Below are 10,240 nucleotides of genomic sequence, written 5' to 3' on the forward strand. Positions count from 1 at the left end.
TTAGCAGAAGCCAAATACCTCAGGTACATCATGGGCAGGGGCATAGTGAAACCCCAGCTGAACAAGTTATAGGTAATACAAAGTTGGCCTCAACTGCTCAGGAAGAAACTGGTCAGAATATTTCTGGGGATAGTGGGATATTATAGCATTTCATTCCCCACTTCACCACCCTTTGACAGATCTGATAAAGACCAGAGGCCCAGGCATGGTAAAATGGACCGGTGTAGCAGAAAATGGACCGGTGTGCACATCTGACAGCCCTCTGCAGTAAACCCAGTGCTAGTAGCTCCAAACGTTAGAAGGAGTTCAGACTATAAATGGATATCTCTGAAGTAGGGTGGGGAGCCATACTTCCTCAGCTGGGAGGAGAGGAAGAATACCCTGTCTTGTACCTCAGTAGAAAACACCTACCCAGAGAACAAAGGTACACTGTAGTGGAGAAGTAGTGCCTTGTGGTAAAATGGGCCATGGAAACCCCCTAATATTATCTGCTCGGACAGAGGTTTACCCTTGTTATGGCCCATGCTCACCTTAAGTGGATGCACCAAAACAAAGAAAAAAAAAAAAAAAAAAAAAAAAAAAAAAAAAAAAAAAGCAAGAGTAACAAGATAGCTCCTGTTGCTACAACCTTTCCACTACAAAGTGCTACACAGGGCAGGAATCTGGCCCAGCAATGCTGGGAGGATAAACTGTTTCTCACATAGCCCAACCACATAGTGCTGTGGCCGGAGGAGGTGCAGATAGGTGACAAATTCAGAGCTGGCAGCTAGAGTTGGTGAAGGGAGGTCTGTCAGTTCTAGAATGGTGAAGGCCCTTTTCCCTATGAACTGAAAAAAGATTACCTCAGGCTAATCAGAGACACCTGAGTCCAATTAAGGGGCCCTGGTGACAGTTAAACCTCCCCACCCCCTTCCAATGAGAGAGGGAGGGAGAGGGATGAGAGGAGACTGCAGCAAGGTTTGGGGAAGTAGAGAGAAAAAGTGTCTGCAAAGGAGGGACGGGGAGGGGTTGGTGACTAGAAGCCTCGTCTCTCTCTGAGCTGTGGCGCAAGTGAAGTATCTGTTCTTATCAGTTTAAGGCCTTGTCTCCAATTTACTGTGCTGAAACTTTCTTGCTCAGGGGTGTGAAAAAATTTCATAGGCCTACCCTGAGGCTTTGCCTTGTAAACATCATAAATATACCAAAGTTAAGAATTAGAAACCTCTGGAGTAGGACTGATTTACTCCAGTTACCTCCCTGCTGCCAGAAGGAGAAATGCTGAGGCTGACATGGGGAAAGAGTTGCTTTACCACTGTACATTGATTTAGTTTAGGGATTGCAACTGCTTTGGAGGATAGGGTCATAATTCAAAATGATCTGGACAAATTGGAGAAATGGTCTGAGGTAAACAGGATGAAGTTTAACAAGGACAAATGCAAAGTGCTCCACTTAGGAAGGAAAAATCAGTTTCACACATACAGAATGGGAAGAGATAGTCTAGGAAGGAGTATGGCAGAAAGGGATCTAGGGGTTATAGTGGACCACAAGCTAAATATGAGTCAACAGTGTGATGCTGTTGCAAAAAAAGCAAACATGATTCTGGGATGCATTAACAGGTGTGTTGTGAGCAAGACACGAGAAGTCATTCTTCCGCTCTACTCTGCGCTGGTTAGGCCTCAGCTGGAGTATTGTGTCCAGTTCTGGGCACCGCATTTCAAGAAAGATGTGGAGAAATTGGAGAGGGTCCAGAGAAGAGCAACAAGAATGATTAAAGGTCTTGAGAACATGACCTATGAAGGAAGTCTGAAAGAATTGGGTTTGTTTAGTTTGGAAAAGAGAAGACTGAGAGGGGACATGATAGCAGTTTTCAGGTATCTAAAAGGGTGTCATAAGGAGGAGGGAGAAAACTTGTTCACCTTAGGCCTTGGCTACATTTGGGAGTAGTTATGCCGCCAGCGCTGTGAGAGAGCTCTCGCAGCGCTGTATGTACTCTACCTCTCTGAGGGGAGTAGCTTGCAGAGCTGAAAGGGAGCGTGCAGCGCTGCATGCTCTGATTACACTGGTGCTTTACAGCGCTGTACTCGCTGCGCTCGGGGCGGGGAGGAGTGTGTTTTCACACCCCTGAGTGCAGCAAGTTGCAGCGTTGTACAGCACCAGTGTAGCCAAGGCCATAGCCTCTAAGGATAGAACAAGAAACAATGGGCTTAAACTGCAGCAAGGGAAGTTTAGGTTGGACATTAGGAAAAAGTTCCTAACTGTCAGGGTGGTTAAACACTGGAATAAATTGCCTAGGGAGGTTGTGAGATCTCCATCTCTGGAGATATTTAAGAGTAGGTTAGATAAATGTCTATCAGGGATGGTCTAGACAGTATTTGGTCCTGCCATGCGGGCAGGGGACTGGACTCGATGACCTCTCGAGGTCCCTTCCAGTCCTAGAATCTATGAATCTATAGTCGGTCTGATATGAAACTGTTAGGAAAGTAACAGAACGCTCAGTAACACCTCCTGGTAAGAAAGGGTGGAGTAGAGCTGGGTGAATATTTCATGTTTGGTTTGCTGGCTGTACCCAACACACAAATTCATGTCAACTTGAAATAAAAAAAAACACACCATTTTCAGTAAACCAAAAAGTAAAATAAATAATTCCTTTTGCATTGAATGAAACTTTGTTTGACCTAAAACAAAATGTTTCATTTCAGCTTTGAGTTTTTAAAAACATTATCTTTTTTTAAAAATGAAATGTAATTAAGTTGTATAACAAAAAGCTGCTTCATATAAAAAAAGTTGCAACATTTCATTTTGAACATATTGAAACAAATCACTTTCTTTTTTCTTTACCAACTGAAACAATTCAACGCCCATTTGCAAAATTTTCAATGGGCCTGAATCTGCCTTTTTTCAGTGGAAAAATCTTTCGGTGCAAACGGTTTGCCCAAATGTAGTCAGGAAGTGAGATGCAATTCCACCCTGCTTGCTAAGGCTGGAAAGTAACAGATCGAAAGGACACTTTTTTTGAATGGTTGGTGACACTGACAACCCCTGTTTCTTAGGGTTTCCAGATGTATTGGTTACACTGTAACCTCCCTGACTTCAGCAGCTGGAGCTACAGTTTCATCTTGAAGGCAGAAGTAACTGAAAACCTGCATATTGGCCTGTTGCAGACTACAAATGTTACTGAATTACTTTCACTTTCAAAATAATTGTTATTTCCGTAAGACTTACAAGAAACAGAAAGAGAACAAAGAAATCACATGTTTTGGGAAGGCAATTCAAATACAGCATATATAGACAGACATGAAACAGATGCATTTCCTATGAAGATAACATGCACACCCAGGCACCTTTACGGCCAGGGAATCTGATACAAGGTAGGGTAAATGAGTGTTAAGATTTTTTAAACTGCTAAATCCTGCATGACTTAGTTGGTTTGCGATGGGACTTATGCCTGAGTACAGACGGTAGGATTTTCCTGTGTTTCTGAAATTCATAACAAACCCTTAAATTAAGGACAAATAGACGGATCCTTCTTCTGCATGAGCCGTATTATGCTGAAATTAGAATGACATTTCCTGCTCTTGGTTTAAATTGCATTGTTGACTAAAATGGAGGAATGATTATTTATAGAAAGTTCTTTTCTAAATTCTGATTCACAGGAATTATGGCACATTGTGGTATAACTTCCGATATATGCCTTTAACCTAGATGTGCCTCCTTATTTCCATCCTTTTAAAACTGGGATAATGACATTAACTTCTCCAGAGTTCCCTAGATTTATAATACTGGTGTCACTGAGATCACAATTTGCCCTGACCCCATGGCAGTCAGTGGCTGAGTCCAGACTGACTCCTGGGGAGCTGGGACCAGAATCTGGCCCCAATCCACCTGCAGTCAGTGGATGACTCAGGATTTATCTTGAGGTTCCTGAGAGCAGAATCAGGTCTAATAGCGGTACTAATATCGCATTGCTATGATGTGTTATGTGCAATTTTGGTCGAACCCCCCCACCCTTCACCTTGTGCCATCATTAACACCAGTGCAAAATGAGGGAAGAGCAGTGGACTGGGGCCCAGGAGTTTGATTTAAGGCTATTTACCTGGCATATTTTGATATGTGAGACTGACGATTTGTGTTTTAATGGTGATAAAGCTTTCACTTTTTGAATAATAACATCTGCATCATGAAATAATTATTGTCTGACCCCTCATCATTTCCCACAAATGTGAACATTTAAATAGATACAAATCTTTAAAAATTGCTTAAAACACATCATTTTGTACATACATTTTCAGTGAAAACTTAAATAAATAAAAATAGAAAAATGCTTAAAAATAAACATTAGTATTATCCACCAGAATTATATACAAAAAATTCTGCCAGACCTAATGATAAACATATACAGATACATTATATGTCAGCAACACCTGTTCTGTGTCACAGATAGACTCACTGGGAATACTAATCAGAACTGCCAGTGGGCCAACCAAGGATGGGGCCTCATGGTGCTAGGTGCTGCACAGACACAGATAGCAAGTGGCATATTAAATGACAGATTTCCTTCAGCTGACTATAAGTTTACTCCTCCTCCTAAGTGATACAATCAGAGTTGGATATAAAACCACATAGAAAAGAGAGCGAACGAGTAAAGGTTTAAAAAAAAAAAAGCAAGGCAGGAGACCAAAAAGATAAAGGAACAGGAGGGGAGAATAACATCTCTGTTCCCATCTGCTAGGGGTTAATAACATCGGCAAATTAAATGCAATGTTGAGCTTGAAAATTGTGCATATGTGTTTGCCAGGCCAGGGCCTATGTCCATTGTGCACAATCATTAAGAGTATTAACTGCATGAAAAAGAAAGTAAAATATTACCAGCTGACGATCCCACCTTACAGCCCATCTTCCACTGTCCTTTTCATGAGGAGAACAGTTTTGTGTTTAGTGGAAATTATTATTTGCTTGTCTACTGCAAGGGATTTATCAATGTCACCCAATTCCATTTGTCTTAATGCTGCTGATTATATTTGACAAATATCATTTTTGCTAAAGCTGTTGTGCTGGTAGAAGGATGAAAGAAAAGGGAGAATGAGAATGCATTTTTGGTTTTACTTCTTCATTTTGTGTCCTTAATCATGCAAGCTGAGCTGAATTTGTTAGGTTTGTTTTCACATATGAAACTTTTGACACAGCTCTGTCACTTCCAGGGATCTTCACATGAACAGCTTCTTCCTGGATAGCTTATGCCTTGAAATTCAAATCTTAAAATGAAAAGCTGGGATCAATTGTTGAAGAGAATTAAGGCCAATGAAATCAGAGATTCACAATTAATTACAATGTTAAAAAAAAACAACTACCTATATCATTTTACTTCTCTTACCTGAAAAGTAATGGGGAGGCACAACTGGTTTTTAGGTTTGTCACTGATACAATGTTGGCTGCTCTCATAATTTTATTGTTTTGTGATATTTGGTGCTTTTAAAAAATCCTCAGCTCCTGGAGTCAGGTAGTTCTGTGAGACTCTCAGCTTTCGTTTAAAAACAAAGCCAGATTCTATTGCTCATCGCTGGGGAGAAAAGCTACAAACCATGATCCCCAAAAGGCTCCAAAACCAGGAAGCGAAGGAAAAAAGACCCTGATATATTTGGCTTTAAAAATCATGAGGCTTTAAAAAAATCTCATGATCTTTTGGGGACTGTCTCATGAATCCCTGCTGATACAGCTCTTTGGTTGGCTTTCTAGGATAAGCCATAAAAATGAAATGCGCAGAATGCGACGGCAAATGTCTGGAAGGAGGGACACACTGTCCGGAATGTCAGCAGGCTCTGAAGTGCCCAGATGGGTCGCAGAGTCAGACAGAAGGTAACGTAAAGTATTATATGTATTATTGGTGGGTTGAAGGTTCACTGTCAGGGACTCATTTGATTTATAGAATGGGGCGTTCTTCCTCCAGAGAACCTGGGAAAGTCAAAATAAGCATTGAATAAAAAGAACCCCAGCATTGTTATTTTGTAAAATCTCATGATTTTCTCTCTTTTTTAATTTTTTTTCACTCCTTTTTAGTTAAAAAAAAGTGTGAAAAGTCCCCCCACACACACACACACAAAAACTTTCTCATGCTTTTTAGTTATTTTCCAAGCTGGAAAAAGTAAAAAAAGAAAAAATGTGGATTCCTTCTCCACACACGGCCTCTCACTCGTAAAACTTTCCTCTTCCTGTGAAAGTAAAAGGGAGGGGAAACATCAGAAGATCCCCAAATTAAAATTTTTCAGTTTCCAAAATCTCAAATAAAATACCATTTTGATGCTGAAATTAAATAAACTGTCAATTTACAATGAAAAAAAATATTTTGACATTTTCTGCAGGAAAATTGAAAATTTTCGTTTTCTTGTGAAAAATTTCATTTTTGACTAAACATTTCCACCTAAATTTTTTTGATCCATTCTAATCTTAAGTCTTTTTAAAATAGATTCACAGGGTTTGATTTTCCAGTGTAGAGTGAAACCCAAAGATCTTCACCTCCACAGTGCAGGCTCATACCATTTAAGCTGAAGGAGCAACTCTGTTAGCTGGAAACAATAGTAGGCTTTTATCCTCTGTCACCTAGATTTTCAAAGACATGGAGGTTAGGTGCCTAACTGCAATTTGCACCTATGAAAATCTCCCCTTAAGTCGTTAAGGCACTAAAAGGGACATGACACACATAGCTGCCTGGTTTATACTTCTGAGTTATGCCAACCTAATCTCTGGTGTAGCTGCAGCTAGGATGATGGAAGAATGTTTCTACTGAGCTACTCAGGGAGGTGGTTTATGTACAGACGTAGAAAAACCCCTTCTGTCTCTGCAGGCCGCCTGTATACTACAGGGTTATGCTAGCATTGCACCAGCACAGTAGCTATCCTGCTGTAGCCCCTGTCATGTAGACAAACCCTTAAACCAGCCAGTATTTTATTCTTGTGCGATGGCCACCTTCTGGGGTGATACTCTGGGGATTGAACCAGGGACCTCCAGTGCTAACAGCACAAGCTGCTACAGTTTGAGCTAAAGAGACAGCTCTCTCATTGCAACTGGGGGCTGTAGCAACTCACATTCCTGTGGACCTATAGCCACTCAGCAGTGGGTTTTACTTATGCCTTGTGTTATCATTCACACTTTTATGCAAAGTGGGTCTGAAATGCTACCACCAGTGAAAGCAAATGAACAATGCTGATCTCCCTTACTTTGCAAGGTGTGGACAGTTAGCCCTGCAGATTGGTTATCTATAGCATACAATAGGGGAAGTTGTTTTATAGCAGGATGGCTATCACTTGCTAATGGAATGCATGCCACAGAGGGGTGATTTTTCTTTAGCTGTCCAATTTTAATATTAACATAGTCATTGTTTTTTTAGAGCAGTTTGATTTGACAGAATTATCAGGTTAAGACTCTGATGCAAAGCTGAGGCCCTAAGTGTGTTGTGATCGTATTTCTTTCTTTTGGACATGCTGTGTTGTCGATGCTTTACCAATAGCTATTCATGTCATATTTTCCCAAACCTCATTAAAATATTTAGAATGTTAAAAAAAACCACTGCAAAAAGATTCCTACATGTTTGAGCATCTTCCTTAACATCTATTGGCTTTTCCACTCCACTTAATTATTAATAATAATAATTATTACTCTCAATACTACTACTACTACATGCATTAAGTGATATGGGGCCCCACTGTGCCGGCGCTACACAGGCACACAGTGACTGAGATCACGGCCCCATCTTGCTGGGTGCTGCACAGACACATGTCCACTGAGAGTGGGGCCCTGTCATGCTGGGGTGCTGCACAGACACACAGTGATTGAGATTTGGGTCCCGTTGTGCTGGGTGTTGCACAGATATATACAAAGACACTGGCCATACTGTGAAGAGTTATGTGACAAACTGGGACTGTTCTTAATGTGGTCTTTAAATGCTGAGTGGGGAGTGTTGGCTGGGGAAGGTTGCAGGGGAATTTGGCTGGGATGGTCTGCATTGGGGGATGGGAGACTGGCCTTGAGGGAGGATACCGGAGCATCTAACATGAGAACCCAGGAAGGGGGTTGGAGGCCAGGTGACACTTCTGCCCGGGAAACTGGACAAAGGCTGGGGGAGGAGCTGGGGAGAGGCTGAGGGAGACGTTGGAGGGAGTTAGAGTTTTGGAGCTGGCTGGTGAAATGGAGGGGAGCCCAGATGGGGCTCTGACCCCCGCCCCCAATGGGGCTGTGGTGTCCCTGGGGCCCCTAAATGGACCAAACTAAGGGGGTCTGTACCTGCAAGACCTGTCTTGGACCGTGTTCCTGTCGTCTAAATAAACCTTCTGCTTTACTGGCTGGCTGAGAGAGTCATGGTGAATTGCAGGAAGCCGGGGGTGCAGGGCCTTGTCTCCCCCCACACTCCGTGACAAGTTAACATACTGAAACATGTATATTTCCCCCTATTACTCAGCAATGGGGTAAAATGGGGGAAAGACTTTCCCGGTGATGGAGACTCTTAGACGGTCATTTAAATGAACTGTGGGAATTTGCTGACACACTCAGTGAACAGGTGCCGTTTTTGACTTTTTTCATACCAGGAACTAAACCTTTAGAACTAGATACAAATGAACCAAACCCTCTAAGTGCAGGACGGTCAGAAAACGCCCCTGCTGAACAGGACGCAGGACCTGGACTCCAGCCACCAGCTGATTCTGCTGAAGCAGCCAATGAGGTGGGGCCTTCATTCCCTTAGGATCACTGGGAACTGAGCTTAGTTTTATGGCTAATCAGGAATTTTCCAATGATTTTTTTGGGGGGGGATGAAAATACTGATTTATTGAAACTGAAATTCCTTGCGGAAACATTTCAGTTTCAATGGACTTACACCAAAACACAGGCCTGGTTTCCTACCAGCTGACCTGGCAGGATGTTAGGGGGCCTGGCATTCAGTCAATGGAGACCCTGAGTGTGGTAGCCCTGGAAGCTGCTCTCAGGTCTTCTAGACTTGTCACTCCGCAATGGGGGACTTTTGGGGCAGTTCCTGACTGTGGGGGATTCCTGGGGCTGGGTGCCCCTCAAAGCATCATGAGCAACCCAAGGAGTATATTTTGTTTTGAAAAAGTCAAACAAACATTTTGACTTTCCTGAAACAAATTAATTTCTTTTCTGTGGGAAATTTTGAAATTTCTAGGCTATGTCTTCACTCGAAACAATTTCAATTTTCTAACCCTCTCTAATATTTAGACACTTCATAAAGGCCTGATCCAAAGTCCCAGTGAAATTGTGAGGAGTCTTTCCACTGACTTCCAGGACCTTTGTATCAGGCCCTAAATGGTCAAATTTTCAGAAGAATTGGGCACCCAGCAGCTCCCAGTAAACGGGATCTACTGTCTTACGCTGTTGGAAATCTTTCCAAACTTTTCTTTTTGTTGAAAAATTTGGATTTTGACTAAACCAGAAAAGTATCCATTTTCCTCAAAATCTTTTGAATTTGGGCAATTTTGGCCAAAAATTATTTAGTTTTTAATAGTTATTGATCAAATTTTTATTTTTGGGGGAGAAATTTTGGGCCAAAATTATTTTGGTTTTTGAGGTATTGGGCTGAGAATGTTTTGGGGCTTAGCAGGTTTTTGACAAATAGCTGTTTTTTTCTGTGAAAACTCCTCCATTTTCCAGCTCAGTACATCTGAAAATCAATCCACTTATTTAATTGCCTAACTATAGATGTCGGAGCCTAACATTAGCCTCCTGTTTTTGAAAATGTTAGCCATAATAACCCAGCAGCTATTAACCAGTTAATCTGTTTCTGCCTTCGGTTAGCAGAGGAGTTGTTCATGCAGCCTCTGCTACGTTTAAAGAATCACCTCATTCATGCTTTGATTACCTTTCTTTTCCAAGGAACGCAAGGTCGGAGCTACAGACCAAGCCACTGGAGAAGCGGAGACAGAGGAGCAGAAAGAGGGGAAAACACCGGATAGTAGAGGTAACCATTTCATTTCCTGGTGTGATTTTTTTTTTTTAGAGTTGGGTGAACATTTTAGACAGAATAGTTTCCATGCAGTTTTGTCCAAAATGAAACATCTCATTTAGAAAATGTCACAATGTTTTGTTTTAATAATGTTGTTTTGATTCACTTTGTTTTGACTTTTATATGAAATATTAAATTTAGTATCACATGTATGATATTTAATAATATAGATATGATATTAAATGTTTAATAGAATGTAAAAGTCAAAATAACATAAATCAAAATGACACCATTGAAATAATACATCAGGCAGAT

General features: G+C 41.3%; 1 long non-coding RNA gene across 1 annotated transcript; it reads left to right on the top strand.

Moving 5' to 3' along the window:
• The first annotated feature begins 2,991 nt into the window (after positions 1–2,991).
• LOC117876329 lies at positions 2,992–8,690 on the top strand. Its single transcript, XR_004645467.1, has 3 exons — positions 2,992–3,347; positions 5,713–5,832; positions 8,556–8,690. It is a non-coding gene; the product is annotated as an uncharacterized LOC117876329 (long non-coding RNA).
• Positions 8,691–10,240: the final 1,550 nt, after the last annotated feature.

This window comes from Trachemys scripta, chromosome 4 (genome assembly GCF_013100865.1).
Source record: "Trachemys scripta elegans isolate TJP31775 chromosome 4, CAS_Tse_1.0, whole genome shotgun sequence".
Classification (NCBI taxonomy): domain Eukaryota; kingdom Metazoa; phylum Chordata; order Testudines; family Emydidae; genus Trachemys; species Trachemys scripta.